This window comes from Jaculus jaculus, chromosome 5 (genome assembly GCF_020740685.1).
Source record: "Jaculus jaculus isolate mJacJac1 chromosome 5, mJacJac1.mat.Y.cur, whole genome shotgun sequence".
Taxonomy (NCBI): domain Eukaryota; kingdom Metazoa; phylum Chordata; class Mammalia; order Rodentia; family Dipodidae; genus Jaculus; species Jaculus jaculus.
In genome coordinates, this window is record NC_059106.1 from 151,839,476 (window position 1) to 151,867,325 (window position 27,850).

The window sequence follows — 27,850 nt, forward strand, 5'->3', positions numbered from 1 at the left end:
CCTAATTACATTATTGATTTTCTTTCACTATCTGATAACACAGATTAACTTGCAAATTACCCACCATATTTTAAATTAACACACAGGCATTCATCCATTGACAACCATAGAGAACTCATACTGCTTAATACTGTGTCTATTTCCTCTACTTTTGTCTATTTTCTCTCATTGTTTAAGCACTAGGAAGCACTGGTATTTAAAATGATCAGGGAGTCAGTTCAGTAGAGTGCAGTGTGATAGAATTATCAAAATAAAATCAAACAGAAAAATAAAATCAAGAAAACACATGGAACAATTAATGCATGTTTATTATTATTATGGTTATTGCTTGATGAAATACTTGTGGAATGTGTTTATGTGGGTGTCATCTAAAGCATGTGGGGCTGTTATATACGAAGGGTCAGAATATGAAGTACATTTTGATAGTATGAACAATGTGAAATATAGTGTTCTAGCAAACATTTCAGTATTAAATCTTACAGTTTTACTTTTTTCTTTTTCTTTTTTCCTTTTTTTTTTTTTTTTTAGGTAGAGTCTCACTCTGGCCCATACTGCTGACCTGGGATTCACTCTGTATAGTCAGGATGGTCTCCAACTCATAGCGATCCTCCTAGCTCTGCCTCCAGAGTGCTGGGATTAAAGTTGTGCACCACCACGCCTGGCCAGTTTTACATTTTTTTGTTTGTTTGTTTTGGTTTTTTGAGGCAGGGTCTCACTCTAGCTCAGGCTGACCTGGCTCCACTGTATATTCTCAGGCTGGCTTCAAACTCACAGTGACCCTCCTACCTCTGCCTCCCGAATCTGAGATTGGAGGTGTGAGCCAGCATGCCCAGCTATCTTACATTTTTATATTCATGCGAAAAACTAAATTTCAGGGAGATATGTGTCTTATGTGTGGTGGTACGGTGGTAATGCTGCTGGTCGTGGTGGTGGTGAAAGTGGAGTGGGTGTGTGTTGTGTGAAGGTGCTGTAGGAATGTTTATGTGCATAACCACTCACTGGAGGCCAAAGGAGAGCATCAGATAACCCCTCTGTGGCTAATCCATATGTATGTGAGATGAAGTCTTTGAATGCAGAGCTGCATTGATTTGAGAGCACCAGTGATTCTCAGGTCTGTGCCCTCACAGCACTGAGGTTACAAACATGAGTGACCACCCAGTTATTACATGGGTTCTATGGATTTGAACTCAGTCACTCTCGGGCCCTCTCAGACCCTCATGCTTTGGCAAGTACTCGACCACTGAGCCATCTTTCCAGTCCTGAAAATAAATTTTAGCTATCATTCTTACAGAAATCATGCATCTCTGTTTGTCTCTTATCATAAAGGGTGCATCTATAACCTAAGATTTTGTCATTCTTATCTCAACACTGACATAGATAAGAATGAACTCCTGTCTTCTTAATTCAGTATTGTTTTTTCACCCATGTGTGGATTATTTTTGCTACCATGGTGAGATTTTTGTGGAACCCAATAATTTTACTAATTCCTTACTGATCATTCTTTTATGTACTTTTCATCTTTTTAATATTTTATTTTACTTATTTGAGAGAGAGAGAGAGAGAGAGAGAGAAGCAGAGAGAGAGAGAGAGATTGGACATGACAGGCAAGGGCCTCCAGCCACTGCAAATGAACTCCAGATGCATGCACCCCCTTGTGCATCTGGCTTAGGTGGGTCCTGGAGAGTTGAACCAGGATCCTTTTGGCTTTGCAGGCAAATGCCTTAACCTCTACGCCATCTCTCCAGCCTATTATTCAACATGTGATAAAACCCTATAGTACTTCAGTCATGCTATTTGTCATGCCTGAATTGATCCATTGCTTTCTTTTACAACTATACAGTCTGCATGCTTGCTCGCTCTCTCTGAATGCAAATAAATAAATAATATAAATATAAATAAATATGCTTTTTAAAAGTGGTTCTTACCAGCTTTATATAAACCACGGGAAGCTAATTAACCTGTATAGCCCCTGGAAAGAACACTATTTTTTTTTTCCGACTAAATTTTTCCCAACTGAAAAACAGGGCCAAAAACAATGCTTATTCTTATTGTATATAATGAGCAAATGAGCAAATACATGAAAAGGATTTATATAATGTAGTACACAGAATAATCTTAGAGAGTTTTTAACTATTAGCACAATAAATTAAGCAATATTTTTCCTTGTGGCAAGTATCCAATGTGCTTCTATAGCAAGAAAGGACTGCATGGAATAGCCTACTTGGCTTTGTATGATAAATATGATATTACTTATTTTCCAAGAAAATATCTGGAAATGAGTTTAAATCTCAATATTAGAAATTGGCAAATTAGAGATGTTGGAAATCTACTGCTATGTCCATACTGAGAATCACTCAACAAGGGAGATTCATGACAAACATGAAAAGTAAAATAAAATAGTAACTACAGTTTCACAATAATGAGGAAGAATGAAAAAAAAGAAAGTGGGAGCTGGGATGCTGGTTTAGCGTTTAAAGGCATTTGCTAATAATAACCATCAGTCTGGGTTCAAGTTCCAAGCCACCTATGTAAGCCACTTTGGGAACTAGGAAAATGGCTCAGTAGTTAAAGAAGCTCATTTACAATTCCTAAAAACCCAGGTCTGATTCCCCAGTAGCCAGATAAAGCCAAAGAAACAGACTGGTACATGTGTAGGAGTTCATCTACAGTGGCAAGGGTCTCTGGCATGTATATCTCTTCTCTTCTCTTCTCTTCTCTTCTCTTCTCTTCTCTTCTCTTCTCTTCTCTTCTTTATCTCTCTCTCTCCATGTGTGTGCGTGTTTCTCTTTCTGTGTCTTCATCTATGTCACATATACACACAAATAATACATGAATAATTTTTTTAAAAAAGAAAAAAGGAAGTAAGGAATACAGGAAGGAAAGAAGGAAAACAAGAGTATTAATAGAACTACAGAACTTCCAACATTTGTGAATTTGAATATATAATATATTTTTCAAATTAAGTTTAATGAAATGTGTTTTCAAAATGAAAAATTATACTTTAGGAATAGCAAGTCCACATGAAATAATTGAAGAGTGTGAGTTGATATTTTTTTTTTAAGTGGAAATGAACAATGAGTTTCTTTTTTATTATTAGATATGGTCATATTTTGGGTGGAAAAACCACATGTTGGTACCATCCTATCCCTCCACCCTGCCCCTTTTCAGAAGAGGCCTTCCTTACTGGAGCTGCAGGTCAACCCAATGGGGATTGTGGGTCATGCATTATGGGGCAGCAGCCAGTTATGGGGGAGAGGCAATTAATCTGTAAAAAATATCCCAACTTGTTGCTTTAACAACTTTCCACCTCCTCTTTTGCAAGATTCCCTGAGCCATGCTAGGAGCATTTTAATTTACTTTAGTGATGGGCACTTAGAAACATATAGATCTCTGGTTTGGTAGGTGTTCAGTGTCCTCAGTATATTTCTCTATAACCCTACTCATCCTGAAAAGGATGAATATAGAATTACCAGCAGACCCTGTTATTCCCTTACTGGGCATGTTGTGTTTTATCAAGGGCATTCTCTGCATCAATTGAGATGATCATGTGGCTTTAATGTGGCATATTGCAGAGTTCTTTTGCATTGTTTTTATTTATTTATTTTTATCTTATCTGTAACAATGTCCTGTTTTGTTAAGCCCAGGCTAGCTTTGAACTCACCATGTAGTTTAGGCTGTCCTTGAACTTATAGCAATTCTCCTATATCTACCGCCCAAGTGTAGGAACTGCAAATGTGAGCCACCACAAAATTCAAATTTTCATATTATGAGAAGTACTGGATATTACTTGAATGACATTAAATATTAAAGTAAATTTGATATTTACAATAAAGAAAATTGCATAGCCTCAAGTCATAGACTCATCATGGAAAAGCAAAACACTCTGAAATTCATGTTAACCTGTGTGAGGTCATTAAGGGAAAAAGTAAGGTTTTTAATAATGACAAAAAGGTGAAAGGGTCCATTTACATTAACAAGGAGGGTCCAATGGGAGGGGGTAGATCATAGATGAGCCTAAACAATGGTACCAAACTGCCCGTATTTACTGAAAAGAAAACTAATAAATTAAATTAAAAAAAAAAAAAAGGTGAAAGGGGTTTAACCTGAGAAAGGGTTAGAGGTCTCCTCTGTACCAAAGAAATTGGAAGAAGAACTAATAATTAAAAATATATAGAATATCCTGGTTTAGGTTGAAAGAAAATGTGATGAACTATTTGACCTTTAAATGGAAGGCTTTATTTTTTTAATTGTCTAAAGCATGCATGACTGAATCAAAGTCTGATGAAAGACAAAGAACCTTGTACAAAGTTCACTTGCAAACCCAGAACTAATGCCACTATTCACTCAACAAATGTTTGAAAACTAAAAGAAGCAGTTATATTATCCACTGGTGGTAAAGAATGGCATAGTGAATTTTGAAAATATTTTCTACTAACATTTAAGATACACTCTATGAACATAGAAATTCTACCAAATGGTTCCTAGAAATGAGAAGATGTGGACTGAGTCATCACCAAGATTTTCACAGCAACTTTATTCAAATCATCACACAACAACAAATAAGTCTCATTACATAATGTTGAAAGGAATCAGCCAATGTAAAAGAGAACACATTTGTAGGTCCATAAAGAAAGAATAGTCCATTATGCTTGCGGATGCTAATATTTTGGGCTGGGAAACAAGATAGTAGTTAAAGATAAATGAGGGTGGAGACATGGGAGCCCTAAAAAAATATTGGAGAATTTCTGGTTACTGACCAACTTATTTCACAGGCTTTAGTTTTCTGATCATTCACTGAGCTGTTCCTTTGGCTGAGTCCAGTTTTGTGCAAGGGATTGGATCAATCATAAAGCTGTAAGGCACACATCTTTCTTCTAAAGAAAACTGGTTCTGGGAATTGTGTGGTTGCTTGATAGACATTATAATTGCGCTGGCTTCCAGATGTGGCCAAGAGGAAAGTATAAGAATATGACCTTTTCTCCTTGTCATCGTCCATGTGCTCTTCTCGGTTCAGAAGTGACCCACAGAGCAGCAATAACAAAACCAGATCTGAACAGACTCAAACAAATGCTTCCTGCTAGTCAGCAGAGACCATTCCAGTTTATTTAAGGAGTGTGACTTTGGGATGCCAGCTGACCTTTTGTGCTTTAATCTTGATGCATGTGCCTCTGAATAATGATGCAAGAAGTCAATCTCTGAGAATATGACAAAGTCACCAGGCTATTTTTTTTTCTTCAATCAACTCTTAGATTTACCTTTGTTTTCTGGGCGGTTGAAAGAGAATAGCAAGCAGTAACTCAGGTTATCAAGAATTTGATATAACTTATGTGGTCTATACCCCATGCTATTATTCTATGCCAAGTATGGATATGTGAACTTCTTTCTCTATTTTTTAAAGAAATGGTAGCAGAATAAGCTTTTATAGAGAGTTTTCTCATCTAGATATACTAGAAAGACAGTATTCTGAAACATAAACAAATTATGCAGATTGTTGCCTTAACCTGCTTTAGTTGCTGCAAATAATAATACTTAAAAAGTAAGTAATTGGGCTGGAGAGATGGCTTAGCGGTTAAGCGCTTGCCTGTGAAGCCTAAGGACCCCGGTTTGAGGCTCGGTTCCCCAGGTCCCACGTTAGCCAGATGCACAAGGGGGCGCACGCGTCTGGAGTTCGTTTGCAGAGGCTGGAAGCCCTGGCGTGCCCATTCTCTCTCTCTCCCTCTAACTGTCTTTCTCTCTGTGTCTGTCACTCTCAAATAAATAAATAAATAATTTTTTTAAAAGTAAGTAATTGATGAATGTACACAGTTTATTTCTTGCAGTTCTGGAGACTAAAAATCTAAAATTGAAGAGAATTTTTTTTTTTTTTTTGTCTCAGTATAGGTCTTGTGCAATAATAGAGTAAGTAAAGTGTTGCCTTTGGTCTTTCTTCTTATAAAGCCACCGTGTCCACTATAGCCTTATGTATTTTAATAGTCAATCCCCAGACCACAGCACTCTTTAGGGCAGCTGTGATATCTTTAAGAAGTGGAGACTTAGGCTGGTGAAATGGCTTAGCAGTTAAGGCATTTGCCTATGAAGCCTGAGGACCCTGGTTTGATTCCCCGGGACCCAGGTAAGCGAGATGCACAAGGGGGGCGCATGTGTCTTGAGTTCGTTTGCAGTAGCTAAAGGCCCTGGTGCACCCATTCTCTCTTTTTTTTTGTCTATCTGCCTCTTCCTCTCTCCCTCTCTCTCTTAAATAAATTAATAAATGTTAAAAAAAAAAACATTAAAAACAGAAGTGGAGACTTGATGGAAGAAGTGTGTCAGTGGAACAGACCTTGAGGTGATACAGCTCAGCCATGTTCGCTCTTTTTAATTTCTCCCAGATGTTGTGAAGATACGATGCTGGCTGTCTGCTTCTACCATGCTTTCTCTGCCATGATGAAACTTCCCCTCAAACATAAGAGCCACAGTAAACTCTTTAGTTCTGCATGGTTTGACTGTGAAACACCCCCATAGTCACAGTATTTGTAATTTAACCTCATATATATATTCCTTGAAAAACCAATATATGTGTATATGCTTGTTTTGCCAATTAGTCTTAGTTTCATTATATAAATATATATATATATATATATATATATATATATATATATATATATATATATATACACATATATTGGTTTTTCAAGGAAGGGTCTCACTCTAGCTCAGGCTGACCTGGAATTCACTCTGTATTCTCAGGGTGGCCTTGAACTCATGGTAATCCTCCTACCTCTGACTCCCAAGTGCTGGGATTAAAGGTGTGTGCCACCACTCCCGGCTTAACCTCATATTTAATCCCCAGATGGTAGAGTCTTTTGGAGATGGAGCCTTGGTGGAGAAAGTGTGCCACTGGTAATGGACTTTGAGGTTCATTAATTCAGCCTACCAGGTGTTCAGAGCCAGCTCACACTTGTTGCTACTTTCTAGCTGATATGATAAGATATGATACCTCTCTTCGGCTCTGCCTTGCTATTCCTACCATGATAAAGCTATCCTTTGAGACTGTAATCTAAAATGAACAAGTTCCTTCCATAAACTATTGAGTGTTTTGTCCCCCAAATGATAAATTAACTGATAAAGCCCTTAATCCCATGAAAATGGTTCCAATTTCATTACCTCATCTAACGAATTACATCCCATAGGCCTAGTTTTGGATTAATGAAAACATATGAACTTGGAGATTACAACAGTTTGCATAATAAATGTTTTCTAAGGCCCATCCACTCAAGGCTTGGTCCTCGGGTGGGTGTTTTCAGATGCAGATGTGGACTTTAGGAAGAGGAGCTGGTGATAATTGCCCTTAATAGGATTGAAGGGGCCCAGTCCCTCACTTTCTGTTTTTTGCTTTATGGCTATATGATTCCCCTCATAATCATCACATCATTGTCACACAGCACACCAACAGGAGCTTCTAGGCAACGGATCCACAGGAACTTAGGCAGAAGTGTACAAAAATGTAAGCGAAAATCAATTTATCTTTCTTTGTTTCTCTTGTGTTTTCATGCATGCTAAGTAAATATTCTACCACTGAGCTACATCCTTCACTCTAAACATTTCTATGTTAATTATCTTGGATATTTCATTAGAATAATGGAAAACTAACACCTGTGTTAAGTTTCCAGCAAATGAAATTTTTTATATTAGATGATAGAATATAAATGAATTAAGCTTTGTTTTAAAGGCACCAAGAGAAATGCAGAAAGAGAATAAATAGGAAAAGCTAATTTCCAGATCAGGAATCTAGACATGAGCTAGCTTCATCTACTGTGGTTTTTGATGCATTCATTCTGGAGGAGAAAATACTCCCAATTGTTATTTTTACTGTATATTGGATTTGCAGCTGACATCACTCTTTACTGATTACAAATTTTTATCCTGGTTAAATGTTATTCTCTGCATTAACAGACCTATTTGATAAAAACCAGATGTCCTCTAAATCGATGTAGGAAAAAATAAAGCTAAAGAAAATAATATCAATTTATAACTTTCAAAAATGCAATGTAGGGACTGAGAAACTGCATTAGCTTGAACCCTGAAGTGAACCATGAAATCAAAGGAGGCATGTATTAAACATTAACTTCAAAATCACAAAATGGCTTTAAATGAGTCATATGTGTGCTATCAAAATTGACTGTCCAAAATAATCAGGATTTATAAAAATAGGTGGTTACTGAATAGTATTCACTTTTTTTCTATTTTGAGTGATTCATGCAAATTTTAGACAATCACACTAGCAATTTCATTATTATTATTATTATTATTATTATTATTATTATTAGTTATGTACACAGTGTGTATACAGTCATGTTGGTACCATCATCCTCCTCCCTGTCCTCCCCACTCCTGAGGGACCCTCCTCATTGGGGAATGTGGGTCACACATCTTGGAGTTACCATCAGTTATGGGTAAGAGGCAATGTCTCTGTGCATAATGTTTTAACATGTAGCTCTAACAATCTTTCTGCCCGCCTCTTCAGCAAATTTCCCTCAGCCGTGTTGGGTTCTTTTAGGTTTGCTTCAGTGATGAGGTCTTGGGAGCCTCTGTGTCTCTGGATATCTGGTATGGTAGGAGTTGATTGTTCTCTGAGTTGATCTCCTTCACCCTTTTGCTGGTACCAGGTTCACCAAGAAAACAGCAACCTTGCTTGTTTTGCCAATTAGTCTTAGTTTCATTTGGGGCCCTTTTGAAGTATGATGGGGTGGTTCTTTCCTCAGGTTCTGTGTTCATCTGAGAAAGAGAAGCCAATTCTCCCATGGAGGGTGGGTCAGTCTTTTAAAGGTACATACTTCTACATGGAGCTTGCTAAATATAAACATCACGCTATCTTTGCTCATCCCACAAAATATCATCTGAACTATACTAACAATAACCGTTGCTTCCTAATTCTACCAACTGTTAAGTTAAGAGGTGTTCTGGAACTTTCTGAAATAGTAAGAAATCGTCTTCACTTCCAATAAGTCATGGCAAAGAGAGTCACCTGCCATACTATTCCAAGGGGTCAGTTTTCTTTTTTTTCTCACATGTTCAGTGAGAAGTGGAAAGTCAGTCTCATAAACTATGAGACAAAAATGTCCTGGTATAGTGTGTGGGCTTTTGTTGAGTCAAGAAGATGCCATGGGACACAATTGCCTTAATGCATGAGTGTGTGTGTGTGTGTGTGTGTGTGTGTGTGTGTGTCTGTGTGTGACCTGAATATAGACAGATTATGTGGGAGCATTAAGGATCTAAATAGAATGGGAAAGGGAAATAAGATAATGTAAACAAAGTCAAAACCATATGTTCTCTCTCATATGTAGAATAGCTATAACTACATATATTAACATCATATATGCATTATATTTACATTCTTGTAAATATTCATGTAAAAAGGGATGAAATAAAGGAAACTCATTTTGTGGAGAAGGCTTCCAAAGGGAGGAGGCAAGGTTGATAATGAGGGGAAAATATGAGCAAGAGACAGTCATATATAGGGATGAAAATATCATATTGAAGCCCATTTGTTGTACAAAAATATAGTAACAGTAATAAGAGGACTGAAAAAGAGGAACTGGAAGATGAGGAAGACTTAGGAGCACAGTGGTTCTAGGGACAAAGAACCAGGAGATGAAGCAGGCAGAGACCTTAGTGTCTGACCTTGTGAAGATACTGTCAGATCTGGCCTCAAAGGCAAGACACCTGCTTAATAGAATTTAGTGGCATACAGAATAGTTACTTCAATCAAATATTTGAATGTGAAATCCAGTACTGAATTTTACCCATCTGGTGAAATATGAAATAGAAACTAGAGCAAGTGTGTCACTGGTGAGGTTCACTTTGAGTGTTTGCTTAATTTGTGGACATCTAGGTCCTCTACAATACTGGCTCTCTTTGAGAGGAGCCTGTGGTGTTGTGAAAGCTGCAGAGACCTGGGTGGAAGAAATGAGCCCTGACTGAATCAGAGTACAAAGCACATGGTGTTTAGGGTAGGGCTGTGGGACAATGGACTCCCACTCATCTCCGGTGGCTGTTCAGATTTATGAGCTGAAATGTTTACATGTTGATATCAACTCTGACATGGGTGATTTTTATCCTAGGGTATTTATTTGATTTTTACCCTAGGATATTATTTGCTAGAGTCCCACTTTCAAATACATAAAGATAAAACAAACTCCATAAGGACATCTGGCATTGTTTGTTAAACTATCACTTTACTCAGACTTTAAAAGCCAATTTGTTTTCTTTCTAACTTGTTCAATTTAGGTCAACTCCTTAAGCTTCTCTGTGGGGATTCTCTACGAAGATTTCTCTATGAGAAAAATAGCATACAACAGAATACAAATTATTCCACCCTCTCTCTATGAAGCAGTTAAATCGGGCCAATCACAAAGAGGAGAAAATAAAATATACTGTATATTAAACCAAACTCTGATATCTGGTGATGAATGAATTCAGTATATGGCACATAATAATATTCGGTTGTTTTTATTGATTTTGAACTTATGAAATGACTGACAAAGCCATGAATCTTGTTTCACATTAGAAAAGATAGATCAATATATTTCTAATTGTTGGAAATGAGAAATGTCAGATGGATTAAAATATATTTTATATTTTATATTTTATTTCTGCCACCTCTGTAAAACCTTTATATTTAGAAGATGTTCACACTCATTGTAGGTAACAGCAACATTTGCCTCTAGTCTGGTTCAGTGTTAATAATCAGTGAGGCTTGTGTTTAATAAAGGGCATCCTATTTCCTCTGCCAATTGTGGCTGTGATTTCAGAACTGTCCTATTCAAAAGAATCAGTTCTAAAACCAAGTTGGTCTTTCTTCAACAGTGGCCAAATTACTTCATATTTGGATATGTTTACCTCCTGAAGGATGGCCTACATATTTCAAATGTAACATGTAATATTTTATCTGAAAATGTGTAGACCAAATATAGTAGCAGTTACCAGGGAACTTAAAATGCTACATTACTTCAAAATGTAAGGCATGTGACTCATCTCTCACTAGTAATTTTTAGAATTCAAGATTAGAAAGGCACTGAACTCCCTATTAAGCTCATTATATTAGGTCATCAGGAGAGTAAGTGAAAAGACTTTTTGTTTTGAAAAATAAATGAAGCAAAAAGGGATGTCTGGTTTTCAACTAGATAAAAACCTTAAAAGGCACTAGATATTACCATAATTGGTTTAAAAATGAAGCTCTAAGTATTATGTTATATCTTCCTACTTAAGTATGTATAAAGATGATAGATTATTAAGTTGTTAGTCTTATTTCTTTTGATTAATGATCATTTAATGTAAATAATAAGCACTATATTTTTGCGTTATATTTTTTCAAAATTGAGTTTACTTATAATATTTAATAACTATAAGAAGGGTATTGTACATATTTTGTTATTTATATCTCAATTCACTGCGATATTTTCAATCAATCAGCTATTTTTCATGGCTGAGTAGTTCATTATTCATCAGAAGGCTAGATTATCTAGTAAATATATTACTTATTTTAGAATAGTGATGCAGTTAAATATTTTAAAAGCTTTATAGCAAGAGTAGAATATTTAATACCACTAAAAGGAAATAGTATTTGCTTTATTGGCCTTATTTGTTTATGGTATTATTTTATATTTCCTTTTTAGAGATAACTTCCCTATGCAGCCCAGGCTTACCCAAACTCAGCAACCTCCTACCTTAGTTTTTGACTGATGAAATTAAAAGTATATGCTACCGTGCTTAGCTTTTATGACATTAATATTAAATATCGCTTTGGTCGTTATGGGGAAAACGTAATGTGCTTATTACTGCTTTCTTAAGCACAGACACTAAAACACAAAACTGTTAGCATGCTCCTAATCTAAAGAAACTGCAGTCAGTGCCAAATTATGCTGAAATGTCTTCTATATTTGGATCTTAGGATATTTGCCAAATGTGAGATTTGCCTTAACTGCTTATGTTGTACAGCCAAGTGTCCACAAACACAGTTTCATTTATTCTGAAAAACCTGGCTTTACGCCTCATTTTGCTAATGAGCACATACTCTATAAAAACGCATTTGGTATTCTTTCTTAAGTGCCAGTGGACATAATTGCTCTGATAACATTAAATATCACCAAATCACAACATAAATATATGCACAAAAGTCGTGTTTTATCTTATATCAATATTAGATTTCAGAGAGAAAATTATCTTCCTTCAAGTACTATGGAGATCAAACAGACAAACTTACAAATCTTGTAATACATATGTGACCCTTTATACTAGAACTTTGAGTTAAAACACAGTCTTTATATGCAGTGGATAGGTTTCAGAAACCTAACAAATATCCAAACTTATATATAAATTTATTTTAACCTAAAAAACCTATGTATGTCCATTTCCAAAGAAATGTAATTCTATTCTTTTTTTTTAATTATCAGCTTCTGTGATTATAAACAATATCCCATGGTAATGCCCTCTCTTCCCCTTTGAAACTCCATTCTCCATCATATACCCTCCCCCTCTTAATCAGTCTCACTTTTATTTTGATGTTATGATCTTTTCCTCCTATTATGATGGTCTTGTGTAGGTAGTGTCAGGCACTGTGAGGTCATGGATATCCAGGTCATTTTATGTCTGGGGGCACATATTGTAAGGAGTCCTACCCTTCCCTTGGCACTTATATTCTTTCCACCACCTATTCTGAAATAGACCCTGAGCCTTGGATGGTGTGATAGACATATTGCAGTGCTGAGCACTCCTGTCACTTCTTTCCAGCACCATGATGTCTTCTGAATCATCCCAAGGTCACTGCCATCTGAAAAGAGAAGGTTCTCAAACAAAAGTGAGAACAGCATAAATACATGGGTATGAACATTAAGAGAAGTGCTTACTGGGCAATTTGATGAACACAGTATGTACATTTAGCCAGACAGCAGCAGATGTTACACCCCTGGGGCTCATGACTACCCCTGTTGTAGGTTTTCAGTATCAGGGATGTATTCCCTCCCATGGAGTAGGCTTCCAGTCCAATTAGAGGGCAGTTGGTTTCCACCATGACAGATGTGCCACTATTGCCCCCATTGGCTCATTTGGCCTGGCTGGCCAAATATAAGGCTTGTAGTGTCCATTGTTGAGTATCTTCACTGGTTATTTTTCTCTCTCCCACTGAACTGCATGTAGAATGGCTTCTTCCAGCTTTCTGTCAGCTGGTCTACATGGAGGAGGTTTTCAGCCCAGTTCCAACAGGATCTCTCAGTGGTCTTGCATCCAAAGTATGTGGAGTCTTCAGCAATAGGGTCTTACCATGTATTCCTGGTGGGAAGCCAAGGGCCTCAGCAATGGCCTATAATGTTTTGGGGGCATCAGGAACTTCCCTGGCCAACAAATCACTGGAAGGTATCCCATCCCTGGCACTGAAAATTTTCTAGCAATAATCTATGGCTCCTGAGTTTTCCATTGTCCAAAACAGTAGGTTTTCATATGACTAATTTATATCCTCTTAGATTTTGATTGGCCCTACCTCTACCTTTTCTTTACTCAATGTCTTCCCCTGACATAATTTGGGCATTTTCACCCCCATTAATCTATTCTATTCTTTTAGGAACAATCTCTATGGACAAGCACAAGCTTAGATATTGCAACAGTTGCAACACAAATCATCTCTCTAATGTACATTAAAAATTGTTGGTGTAATATGCCAAAAGTATAATACTGTTTGCAGTGTACATTAAAATTTCTCTTGAAGAAGAGCTGTAGTATGTCTGCAATTACTTCCGTCCAGAGTCTGAAGTAGGAACACATGCTCAAGGTCAGCTTGATCTAGATAATGAGATTGTGTCCAGAAGAAAAGAAAACAAAGAAATAAATAGATTGATGATAGATAGATAAATAATGATATAGATGATAATTGAAAGTAGATGGATAGATAAATAATAGACAGAAAAAATACATGAATGAGGTCTGGAGAGATGATTCAGCAATTAAGTTTTGCTTCCTTAGGAACTCTGAGGATCTAAGGGAGATCTAAGACTTCCTGAGTTCATATCTCTAAAGCCTATGTGAAAAACAAAAACAAAAACAAACAAAAACAGCTGGACTGGTGATGTGTGCCTTTAATCCCACCCCACAAGGGAACACAGAATCAAGAATTTTCAGAGTCCTTTAAGCTCTAGAATTAGTAAAAGGAGAGTCCTACTCAGAAGACTAGGGAGACTAACAATGGAGGAGTTCACCAAGTTCCACTCTATTGGGAAGCAATCCTCCACACATGTCCAGCCCCACAGGTGAGCATGTGGGACACTGAAATGGCACACAGACGTTCCTAAGCCACAGAAGACACCACACACCACACCTCACACACACACACACACACACACACACACACACACACACACACACACGACACACACTCACACATGCACATACATGCAAAAAATATTAATTTATTCATTAATTTAAAAAATGAATGAACTATATGTTCTATGTTCATGAATAATGTGTTTAGACATTTACAAAATGCTGAACTAATATTATAATATCTTATAAAATTTCTTCTCAAAAAGTTTGATTTGCACATAGGCATTGTACAAAGTGTTGGATTTCATAATGCTATTTTTATTCAGAATATCATACACTTTGGACATATTAATTCCTAATTGCCTTCTCCTATTCTTACTCCCTCAGGTTCCCTTCCTCTTGTCAAATAGTCAAAATAGCTTCTGTATACTTTAAGGTCATTCATATACATACACATGTATTTGTATGTATTCTACACATGAGAGATTATATAATATGTATTTTTTTTTCTTTTCTGATTCTGTCTTACTTTGCCTAAAATGATAATCTACAATTCCATCCACTTTTTCTGCAAATGACATAATTTTGTACTTTTTACAGTTGAGATAAACTATATATATATAAATATCCTTTGTCTACATTTTTCTTGGCAAACGTCTAGACTGATGTTATGACGTAGTCTTCATGAATAATGCCACAGTAAATATGGTTATGTGGGTCTCTCTGTATCTCTTCAGCATACTGAATTACAACCCTTTGAATATACAAAGGAGTGATATATAGCTGGATCATATAAGTGAAGTTTTAGTTTTCCTTTTGTGTGGCAGCCACATACTGATTTCCATACTAGATACACTAATTTATATATTAACTTTCTTTATGCATGGTATTTTGAATACAATGAAAAATATGGTTATATATGAACCTTATCTGAATGGCTACAAAATTAAGATGCATAGAGGAGGTAAGGTGAATTACATTGTGCATCAAAACTCTCAGTGGCTTTGGCAAATCCAAAAGCTAAGAATGATATTTCATTTCATTCTATTCTGTCCTGGAATGGCCCCCTTACTAACATTGTGTTCTTCTAACTATTTCCTTCTTATATAGTTATACTTCTATCTACAAACATGGTTGAAAGAAAAGTTTTAGCTTTGTTTATATCCTATAATGTAAACTATTTTTTTTTTATTTTGTTTTTTCAAGGTATGGTCTCAATGTAGCCCAGGAAGACCTGGAATTCACTATGAAGTCTTTTGGCTCAGAACTCATAGTGATCCTCATATGTCTTCCTCCCAAGTGCTAGAACTAAGGGTTTACCACTAAAATGGCCAAAGAAAAACATAATTTTTTTTAAATTTTTTTGTCCATTTTTATTTATTTATTTGAGAGTGACAGAGAGAGAAAGAGGCAGATAGAGAGAGAGAGTGAGTGAGAATGGGCGTGCCAGGGCTTCCAGCCACTGCAAATGAACTCCAGATGCGTGCGCCCCCTTGTGCATCTGGCTAACGTGAGTCCTGGAGAATCAAGCCTCGAACCCCAGTCCTCAGGCTTCATAGGCAAGCGTTTAACTGCTAAGCCATCTCTCCAGCCCAGAAAACATAATTTTTAATGAGATAATGTCCCAGTAAGATAAATTGTCATGGACTTCTGTTAAGTGTTTAGAACAAAGTGTTGCTAGTGTCTAAAGCCATTTTCTATTACAAAAATATGTGACATTTGCCATTCTAACAATTCTGATGAGCCCAAATGTCCTCAGACTAAGAACAAAACCAGATATAATTCACAGATAATTTTTAACTGGGCCCTTAAAATGAACTATACTCTCTACTCCTTTCACTGTGGTGTAAGTTATTTACAGTTTGTTGGTGCTTTGATGAGTACAAAATCCATGGAAAAGAGGAAATGAGGATATCATTTCCCTAATTAGATAAATATATTACTAAAAGTATCTTTAAATTTGTATCATCCTTTTATCAGATTATAGTTATGTTTGTGGCATTAAAAGAAATTTCAAACTCTTTTATCACACTCTTCAGTGACCTAAATTAGACAAAATAGTTAACAATGTTTCACTAAGTCACAAAATTATAGATTTGCTTGCTATAGTATTAAAATCTAAGGAAGTGTAACTAGTAATATGACCATATATATTTTCAGTTTTTATCTTAAGATGAATTTAGATTTATAGATGGATTATATAAATAGCACAGTAAGTCTACCATAACTTCACCTAAATTCATGTTAACCACTTACAGAATCATAAAATGAGTGTGAAAATCAAACTCTGACACATTTATATGAAGTAGACTATAGAGTTATTTGAATTGTGTCTGGTTTTGCACTAATACCCTGTCTCCCTCACATATTCCAATCTAGCATTCCACATGGCATCCATTTCCAAGCCTGTTAATGCTGCTTCAATCTGTGACATTTCTGCTTTTCTTGACTTTTATGACCTCCACACTTTTAATTAATGTTTAGTTATTTCAGGTATTGTTTCTCAGTTTGCATCAGTCTGGTGTTTGGTCATGATTGTCATGATTATGTACTATTGAGAAGATACTATGGACATGATGTGTCATTCTCTGCTTCCTACTTTACTGTTAGTGGTGATGTTGACCTAAGTCTAGAAAAAAAAAATCCTCTGGAGAAATATGTTTCCAACCTGATTAACTGAAACCAGAATATAATTTCTTAATAGAGGAGTAGATATCCACTGAGTCGGTGATTAGATTTCAGAGAGGACTATGGGATGCCATCATATTATTACCATAGCCAAAAAGGCTTTCAACTATGACCAAATAATTTTCGTATTCTATTTGGCATTCTAAAACCTTAGGGAGTAATTACAGTCTACCTCAAATATCAAAAATGATTCACTTACTATAGTGATCAATATTTGTATAAAAGCATATAGAAGAGATTCCCATAGACAATTCCATGTATATTCTATTACTTTTATGACTAACATTCAAAGTGTATTGTATATCCTTTCTATTTACACAACTCTAGAAAAAATATTAGTCAAGGAAAAAAATAGTGACTGGGGCTGGAGAAATGTCTTTCGGGGCTTGACTCCCCAGGACCCATGTTAGCCACATGCAAAAGGTGGCACATGCATCTGGAGTTCATTTGCAGGGGCTGGAGGCCCTAGTGAACCCCTTCTCTATCTATCTCTATCTGCCTCATTCTCTGTCTGTCACTCTCAAATAAATAAATAATTAAAAAGAAAACAGTAACAGTTTGTTACTTTGCAAAGCTATTTTTTCACATGTGCACATAAAATCACATGAATGTTCAAATGTTGTGAATCAATCATGTAGCTGATCTTGTTATTTTCATTTAACTTTTCTTCTATGTATACCATTGCCACTCAAAATCTGTCCTGTCTTTATTCACATGTCTTTACCATATATCTACTGATGAATAGTTTCTGCCAAGCCTCTATGCATCATTTATATAAGAAGAAATAGATATTTCTAAGTACCAGGGATAGTACATAATTGATACTCAAGAAAATAAATGCATCATAGTTCCTATATTTTCCTGTATAAAGAGGTATCTTTATAGATCAATGTCCAGATGCAGTATGATAAATAGAGCTCTAGAAAGATGAAGGAGTAATGGCAGAAGACTGAAAAGCGACAACTATATTGGGTTTGATGGACAGGGAACGACTCCTGAGTCAAGAAGTGCATAATCTGCTTGTTGGAGGAAATGAATAAAGAAAGTATTTGTAAAGAAAGTGGGACCTTACGTTTACCAGGAACAGCAGCTATGAAACCACAAACTTATGAGGAACATGGACTGTTAGGTACTTGGGTTCAATGATGGGAGGAACAACAGTGATATGGAGGAAAATGTTCATGAAGAGAAAGAAAAAAGCTAGATTGTGACATAATGTATACCAAAAATGATGTGGGAACTTGGGAGAAAAATGGGACAAATTTCAATTATATAATTAACAAGATCATAACTTTAGAAATATAGCTCTGAAATATTGTGGACAGAGAACTTGCCATGATTTTTGGCTGAAATCAAACAAAACAACAAAATGGCGATGCAGAATTTTAAGATATGAACAATAAATGTTTCCAGTTGAAGATTTGCGAGACTTCTGTAAAATGAAGAGGACGAGAAAAGCAGCAGTCAATGATATGGATAGAAGGTATGATTGAAATCATTAATTTTATGGCTGGATAGATTGCTTAGTGGTTAAGGTATTTGCCTGCAAACCCAAAGGACCCAAGTTTGGTTCCTCAGTACCCACACAAAGCCAGATGCACAAGCTCGTACTTTTGTCTGGAGTTCATTTACAATGGCCAGAGGCCATGGAGTGGTATTCTCTTTCTTTCTATCTGGCTCTTTCTCTCATAAAAGTAAATAAACTAACTAAACCATTAAAAAGTCATTAACTTGAAAAAAAATCCTAGCTTCTGGTATAAATTTTGGGATGAATAGATATCCCACACATGCATAAATGGATAGAATAGAAAGGGCAAGTGGAAGAATATATAAAACACAATTCATTTTGAATATTCCAAGTTTCTCGTTGACATTTCAAAGGTAGTTGTGTATATATGTCAAGTTCTAAAGCAGATGCTAGATATAGATAGAGAAGGTTAGCATTTACTAGCATGTATATGGATTATGATACAATATGTTGGAGTGATTTCTTAGGAGAGTGATTTATAAAGGATAGAAAACTGTCACTTATGTAAAGGACAAAGGGAAATCAGATAATGTAGCAAGCATGGATATAAGAAAAAAAAGGATTGTAATAAAAAGGAAAGGCTTGCCTTTGGAAGACAACAGGTATCTTATCAGAAGGACTCATGTACATATCTATGGCTCAGGAACTATTTCCAGCTTCCTCATCAACAAAGGTCACTCAAGTCTTCCTGGCACTGTATCAGTATAATATGGATTCTTCTTTCTTTGCCCAGTGTAATAACATGCCTTCTAATAACATAGAGTCCACCTGTATAATCAGATATTATGATTTGAATTGGCAATGTCTTCCACAGGCTCCTATTTTGAATACTTGTTCTCTAGTTTGTAGAGCTATTTTTAAGGATTTAGAGCCTCTAGGGGATGATAGAGGTGAGGAGTTAGGGATTAGACTTTAAGGGGTATGCATGCTTCTGGTTCCTCTGCTTCCTCTTTGAAGACTCACAGACCCCTGCTGACATACACCTAGCTGCTCCTACTGCCACACCTTCTCTGATTTGAAAGACAAAAATCCCAATGAAGCCAAAAGTAATACTTCATCCCCTTAACTTTTGGTCAGGTATTTTGTCAGGGGAAAGGGAGAATTAACTAAAACAGAAAACTGGTACCAAGAGTGTGGTCATGGGCTGGAGAGATGGCTTAGCAGTTAAGTGCTTGCCTGTGAAGCCTAAGGACCCCGGTTCAAGGCTCAATTCCCCAGGACCCACATTAGCCAGATGCACAAGGGGGCGCACGCGTCTGGAGTTCGTTTGCAGTGGCTAGAAGCCCTGGCGTGCCCACTCTCCTCTCTCTCTCTCCGCCTCTTTCTCTCTGTCTGACACTCTCAAATAAAAAAAATAAAAAATAAATAAAAAAAAAAAGAGTGTGGTCATTAAGGTGATGAAGCCATGTAATTCATAGACCTTTGGAATTGGATAGCAAACATGTGTGAATTCTGAGCTGCAAGGCATAGAAACCCTCAGACTTTGAAAAAAGTGTCTAAAGGATCATTCTAGTGACAGTGGAAGGATCAGGATGCTCAATTCACGGTAAACATGGTGCCCATAGAGTTTCACACAGGAACCAGAATGCTATTTTGATTCAGACGAAGCACCATTTGTGTTATGATGACAAAATATCTGGCTATGTTCTTCTTATGTCCTGGTAACTTAAGTGAAAAAATTCAAAAGTAACAGACTAATATATCTGGTGGAGAAAATTTCAATATAATATAACATTCAGTCTATGGCATGGTTTTTGCTTGCTGCTTTTATTCAAAATTACACTTGGAGGTGTAACATGTGGGGCAGAGAGACAGAATCAGTGGTTTAGTGAAGAAAAAGCATGTAGGTGGATGTGGAGTTTCAAAGCAAACTAACATAAACAAAATGGATGTAACTGTTAATAAAGATTAAAGGCATGGAAGAGAAGAGTGAAATTTACATGGGACAACAGAAATGGTGCCAGGAGATGAATAACCACTTGTAGTAGACTCCGAGGTATAAAATTGCAAATGTTTGCGAGAAATTAAAAAAAAAAAAAGAAAGAAAGAAACAGAGTGTCTGAAATGATAGAACCTGAGAATTCTTCTGCTCTGCTCAAAAACAACAAAATGGAGAATTACTTTTCTGGCCTCAGCTGGCCAGACACAATTAGGGTGCTACAACCACAGCTGATACATCCTACTGGCAGGATGATTTACTTATCCCAGAAGGTTCTTGTTTACCTGGGAAGCAGAATGCAAGAGTTACAGGATCACAGTCCGGCAGTCTAGAACAAAGTATTGTAGTTACTTTGTGTTTCTGGAAAAATCACTCAGCCAAAAGCAGCTGATGAAAAGGAAGAAAGGTTTTTATTTTGGCTTACAGTCTGGAGGGGAAGCTTCTCGAAGCCAGAGGAAAGCACAGCATGAGAAGAGGCTGAATATCACTTCTGTCACAGCAGGTGGGAAACATCTGACTGAAGCCACCACACAAGACCCCACACATGCAATAAAGTTAAAGTGGTTAAAGCTGAGAAATATCCTTGAGCCTTCAGGGGGAGAATCTGGTCTCATATATTTTTGCCTAAAGAAAGTCTTTCAGCCTCCACATTGATGGAAGCCAGACATGTCCAGAAGGGTCTCATCTTTCCTCATCATTTCTTCCTTAAAGGAGCCATTATTATCCATCAAAGAAGGATAATTCCCTTTTCTAGGAATGTAAAAGGATTTATTCCCTTTCCTAGAAACTTGGCAGCACCTGAACACAATATGGGGGCTGCTCTGACCATCTTAGCCCCATCAAGTAAACTCCCACAAAAGACCCCAATCTGGGTCGTCAAGTAGGCATTCCCATTTCCTGAAACTCCCTCCTGGGAAGTTCTGTCTACTTTCCTTTCCTTAAGCTTTGTAAATTCTACAATAACATCTTTCTAGATTACAAATTCCTATAGTCTGTGGATGTCATTCCTTGAATTCATAAGACAATAATCTTAGAGCCATTGATTTGATGGGTGTTTATGTGAATATGATCATGCAGCATGCCCGTTCCTTAGATATATCCCTTCCAAGAACAGAGGAAGAGCCTGCCACTTTCAATGACACCTTAGTTCCCTTATCAATGGAAACACACTCCACGCCTGTGAGGTGAGGAAGCCTACAGAAGGATGACAGTCCTCGCAGAGAGAACACCAGAATGACAAATAAAGCTACGTAAGTAAAACCAGAGGTGCACCAGAGACCTCAAGATGCCCGAGATTGCAGAAGCATGGTCCATCTTCCCTGAATCTTTGCATTCAGGTAGTGAACCTGGCATAAGAGAGAGATGACAGGCCCCAGAGTTGGGGCTACCCAGGCTGTTGGAGCTCAGATGATGTCACCACATACCCCAGATGCTGGGTGTGGAACACTGGGCTTGAGTTTTTGGCCTCCTGGGTTTCAGATTTGCTTTTATCCATTTTACTTTTTCCTTTCTACGCTCATGTTACCCCTCTGGAATATGAATTAAACATATTTCCCATTTTATACTGGAAGTATGTAGTTTCTTTTGTGACTTTACAGGGGCTCACAGCTAGTCTATTCCCCAGAATTTAATTTAGATTTTATACTTTTTCAAATTTGTGTGTGTGTGTGTGTGTGTGTGTATCACAACATACATGTGGCAAGGACAACCTCAAGGTGTCCATTCTCTCCATCCACCTTTGTTTTTGTTGTTGTTTATTTCTTTGAGACACACTCCCTCTTGTTTTGTCACTGTGTGCACCAGACTAACTGGCCTGTGAGCTTTAGAATTCTCCTAGTTTCACTTCCAATGGCCATAGGCCCTTTGGGATCACAGATTCATATACCACTTTGCATTCAGATACATAGTTTCACACAGTTTCTTGGGCTGATGGAACTTGGGTTAGAGGGCTTGTAAGTAAATGCCTTTAACTGCAGAGCCCTCTCCCCAGGCTTGGATTTTGTACTTTTTGAGCAGCAAGTCTTGAGCTTCTGGGAACTTCTGAAGGGGACTCAACCCGGATATATTTTGCATTATGTCATGGCCATGAGTCTTTGGTTGCTAGGAACAGAATGCTGGTATTTGAATATGAAATTTCTCCATAGGCTTATATTTTTGGAATTTATTCCTTAGTTTGTGGCACAATTTTTAATGGTTGCTGAATTTTTAGGAGGGAAAATCTGGCTGATGGAATTGGGCTGCTAGGTACTAACCACTGAAGGATCTACCTGTTCCTGTTCCTGGCCCATTTCCTCTGCTTCCTGTTTGCCCCACGTGAGACCCCTTGCTGTTCCTGCCAGCACGGAGCTGCTTCTTTTCCTAAGCCTTTCTGGGTACACAGAAATCCCTCTGAAACTGTGAGTCAAAATAAGCCTTTCTTCCCATGGATTATTGTGTCATTCTGTTACTGTGATAGGAACAGCAACTAACACACCAGGATAGGGACTGACAGCCATACTTTCTGCTTCAATTTCTTTTGATGAACGAAGGGATGTTTTGCTAGGTTACTAAATTTAGGAATAACATAAATAGACATAGACCCATAATAAATAGGTACTTGGAAATAAACATTATCTTTGTCTCATCCATTCCATTCATAGAAAACCAGATAAGTGCTTTTTTGTTCCATTCTTGACTGCTAATACTAATTATAACAGTGTTTCCTCTGAACTCCTTCTTGACAGGCATGATGTGATTTCTTGTTTCTCTTTGTACAATGCCATCCCCTGGTAGGCAAACTATAATCTAGATGTGATTATACTTGACATATATCCCTCCTGTTGCACAAGACAGTTATAATAAAATTGAATTGTTTTTGAGCCAGTCTCATTCTGTAGGCAAAGCACGCCATGAACTCATGAACTTGAGGCAATACCCCTGCTTCAGTCCCAAGTGCTATGACAACAGGTCATCAAGAGATGACATTTTACAAGTTATTCTAATTCAAAAACTTACTGTTTTCCAGCTGAAAATGTACAAGTGGAGATTGATATTTTCTTGAGATATTTTGCCTTTCATTCTGGTGATCCTCTTCAGTCTCTTCCATGGAAACCAGCCTTCTGCAGTCAGTACCTCAGGAAGGATGTGCAGTGTCTGTGCTTGACCTGGTCACAAGTGGTGGACATCGTCCACCAGCTCTCATCCAGGTCCCTACTGTCAACTTCCATCAACTTCTACAACCATGCCCCTCTGTGCTCATGCTTCTCAATCAAAAAAGCCATAAAATTCTGGTATTGAACATTGTTTTCAGCCTTTTCATGCCTACATTTCTTCTAGGATATTGGGTTGTACTAAGAATAGCAAAGACACAGTGTTTTTTCTTAATCTTAAAATAGGATATACTCTACCTATACAATGTGTTACTAATTGAGCTTGGTCACCTAGCTAAGGATATAGAAAACAAGTGCCTCCATTGTGAATGCATTTTTATCATTCAGTGCTTTCCATACACTTTGAAGAATTCATTTAACACAGTCCTTACATAAGGAGTTATTAAGGTTATTTGTATGGTGCAAAGCCAGTTTGTGTCTTCTGAATTATTTGTTTAGGTAGAGATTTGTTTTTTTTCCACTGTTATTAGGAATATAATCAATATTACTTTATTTTGGGAGAAAACTTTTTTTCTAGCTTTGAAATTTTCAAAGTTTGAACTCTCAGTTTGATTGTCTGTCTCTTTGATATATTCCTATCAATGTAGATAGCATTTTTATTTATTTGTTTTTAATTTGAGCACATTTTTTCATTATAAACTATATTACAAGGCCAGATTCATATTGTATGCCTGAACTTTTAAAGAGTGAGTAGATAGTGTTTATACTATGGTCCATGTGAATGAAAATTAAATGCATGCAAAATAATATAAACTATATTAAACCTTAACACTGGTTATGTTTGCCTGTGTAATTGTGATATCAACAAGTTCCTTAGTTGTCTTTATTTCTTCATATTTGCCTTGTTCTTATCTGTTACTTATGCTGAAAGTCAATAATACTACAGGATGAGAAACAAAAGACATATAAGCTGAATGTAATACTTTACAAATCAGTGGTGCTTATGTGTTGATGGATGGGACCAGCGTAAAGGCTTTGAAGAGTTGCAGGTGCCCTCTAGTGGTCAATACTTAAAACCCTAGAGACACAGGCATGAACCTTTAGCAACACACAAGTCAGACACTTTCCCGACCTGACAGATCATCTCAGGTATTAAAACATATTTGGGCTTCTGAAACAGAGTATGTAGGCAGATTCAGTTTAGCTATATATGTTAGGGGTCACTATATGAACTTAACATTCACCTCCTATCAATGTGAATTCCATGCTATCCATCCGTGTGTGAATAGAAATGGATATCTGTGAGAATAGGCCTAGAAAAATATTGCACATGTTGGCTTGCCAATATTATGCCTCCTGAGTCTGATCTAAAGAAAATATCTTCTTGGATGAAAATTTTTGTTCATGACCTCTCTGCTGAGAATGTGAACGTCTGCCACAGAGTTTAAATAAATAATACTGACACTAGTCACTGAAAAAGTCCACAGGAAAGGAGGTAACTTATTAAATGTGCTACTTAATTAAGCTTTAACTCTCATGTGGGTTTTTGATAAACAACAAAGATTCATATGTGACTAAGACAAGGCAAACCCACATCTTGAATCAGTAAGGCACAAGCAAACATGTACTTTCTTACATGTGAGGTGCCTCTGAAAGCTCCTGAGAGGGGGGGGGGGCAGAAATGCTGCAGAGCTCTCTGCTGCTATGTTGCTTCTCCATCTGAGCAAGGCTGACAACAGGAAATAAACATTATAAATAAGCAATGAAACTAACTGGTACAGAGCAAAATGACTTCATGTGAGTGTGATTGACAGAGACAGAAAGGAATATGGGTTATTCCAAATCAAGAATTCAGGATGGATGTCTCTGAGATGGTGAAATTTGAGCAAACTTGATATAAAGTGCTTAACTAAATACTTACAAAAATTTTTTTTATAAAGTCAGTTTTAGTCTGATACTGATTCCTTCTATGTATTAAAAAAAAAAAAAAAACTAGAATTTCCTAATTCAGTCTAGGATGAAATGTCAAACTATTTATGTGTTCCAGCATTTCCAATTCTGAATCTAAAATACCTTCTATTTTCTCTGCTTGTATTCTCCCTCTGACACACATAATCATCTATGCTTACATCTCAATCCTTAATCTAAACACTCTTCTTTCCAAGAAGCCATTTTGAAGGGATCACTCCACCCTCCCTGAACTAACAACTCCCTAAATTTCTTCTTTTAATGCCTATGATAATTGTACTTAAATTCCTATTTCTTCCTTTCAATAGCACTCCACTAGTCACTTTCTGGAAGTAGGGGCCTGCATTAGCTATTTCCCATTGCTGTGACAAAATGCTTGACAAGAATTTAAGCTTAAGAGTGTCAGGGTTGGTTTCACCTTACAATCCCTGTACATCAAGCAAGAGTTCATGGTAGTGTAGTTTAAGGCAGCGACTAGCAGTAAGTGATGAATACTCTGCTCAGCCATATATACTTTTTATATAGTCCTGATTCCTCAGCCCATGGAATGATGCTACTCATAGCTAAGGTGGGTCTTCATACCTCAATTAATCTAATCAAGATACTCTCTTACAAGCATGCCCAAAGACTAACCTAGTCCAGATAACAGTTAATATAAACCATCACAGGAGCCTACATTTTTATCTTCCCTGTACCTAATATATTGGGTTCACAGTATTTGGTGAATGAGTATTTTCTAGATGAATGATTTTTGCATAGATTTTTTTTTTTTGTCCTGTAGAGGTAAATTTGACTATTGGAACAATTAAGAGGCTACTTTTCAAAAACCCTTTCATAGTACCAAGTAAGTTTATTTATAGCTTTTAAGAATCATGTTGAAAAAAAAATAGGCAGATATAGTATAGGGGAAGATTCTTAATTCAAATGTATGTCTATATTTTTTGGCAATACTTATGTGCTTATGTTCTTTATCAAATATCGTGTAGTGATGGTACTATGGAAGACTAAATATTGTGGTATTGTTCATAGTTTTTGCTAGTTGACACCAGTCTCAAAGCAGGAAAAAGATAGGGTTAAAGAAAAGAGAAACAGAGTCTCAAACAGCTCATGTAATACAATGATAGGAGAGGGAGCTTCCTAAATTACTTAGGGCAGTCACCTAGATCCCTTTGTAAGGGTCTGAGTATCCTTGAAGAAAAACTCCAGACTCAAATAGTATATAAAAAAAAGAGTGTTTGTTCGGCAGAATCAGCCAGCATGCAGGGGTCAACCATCATACAAAATGGCAACCCCCAAGAGGAGCAGCAGGCCCCTTTGAAGCACAACTAGGGGAATTCCAGGTGGGTTAGGTAATCTTTCAAATTGATTGGCTAGACAAGCAGCAGTTACAGTTGTCCATCTCTGATTGGTTGGGGCAGAAGGCGCAAAGGGGTTTTGAAAGGGGTGAAACAGCCATGTCTGGGTATGTTTGGACATGTCTCCAGGAACTGACTCAACCTCCAGAGCCCACCACCATGGGCAGGCCCTTTGTGGTTTTTCCCACAAGTCTTGCCTGCCTCTCTAAGAAACTGAAACTTAGGCCTAGCTATAAACTGGAGCAAATTTGATCCTCTCATTCCCCCCTCTACATAGGTTCCATCTCAAATCCTTGAGAGGGGTCTAAGGGTTGATATTGGGACTTTAATATCATAAGCTGAACAGCAGATATGCATTTTTGACAAACCTTAAGACAGTGTTAAGGTTATAGGGCCCACAGATGAGAGCGAGTAGCAATAGTGTCAGGGGCCCTGTCACCACGGAAAGGAGGTTAGTGAGCCAAGGGAACCAAGTTTCAATATGGGCTGAATGGGATATGGGATATGGTATATTGTTAATTAACAATCGTCCCCATAACAGTGTTAGTAACCACCCAGGTGAGGTTATATTGATCATGAGGGTTAGGTCCAGCAAGGGCCAAACCCATAGCACAGATTAAATGAGGATTTGTAAAAGTTTAGCTTCAGTGGGTCTGGTGGGTGGGGCTGAATCTTCCATCCTTCTGGAGTTGTCATGAGGCCTCTCCCTTCAGTGTTGCAACTGTTGAGTGGTTTTTAGTCCCCACAGGTTTGACATGGGAGAGATGTATCCAGGTTCTGACTTGTTAACCTTCATGGCTGTGGGCATGGTCAAGATTACCATGTGAGGGACTTTCCAGAGAGTCTTGTGACTGTGTCTCTTAATCCAGACTTCATAATCCATGGGTTCGGTTATCTCTGGAGAGATTTGAGGCTGTTGGGCACCAGAGGCACCCAGAAACAGGTCACACCAAGGCCCACCAACAGAGGGATGAAGATCTCTTTCACTTGGCAC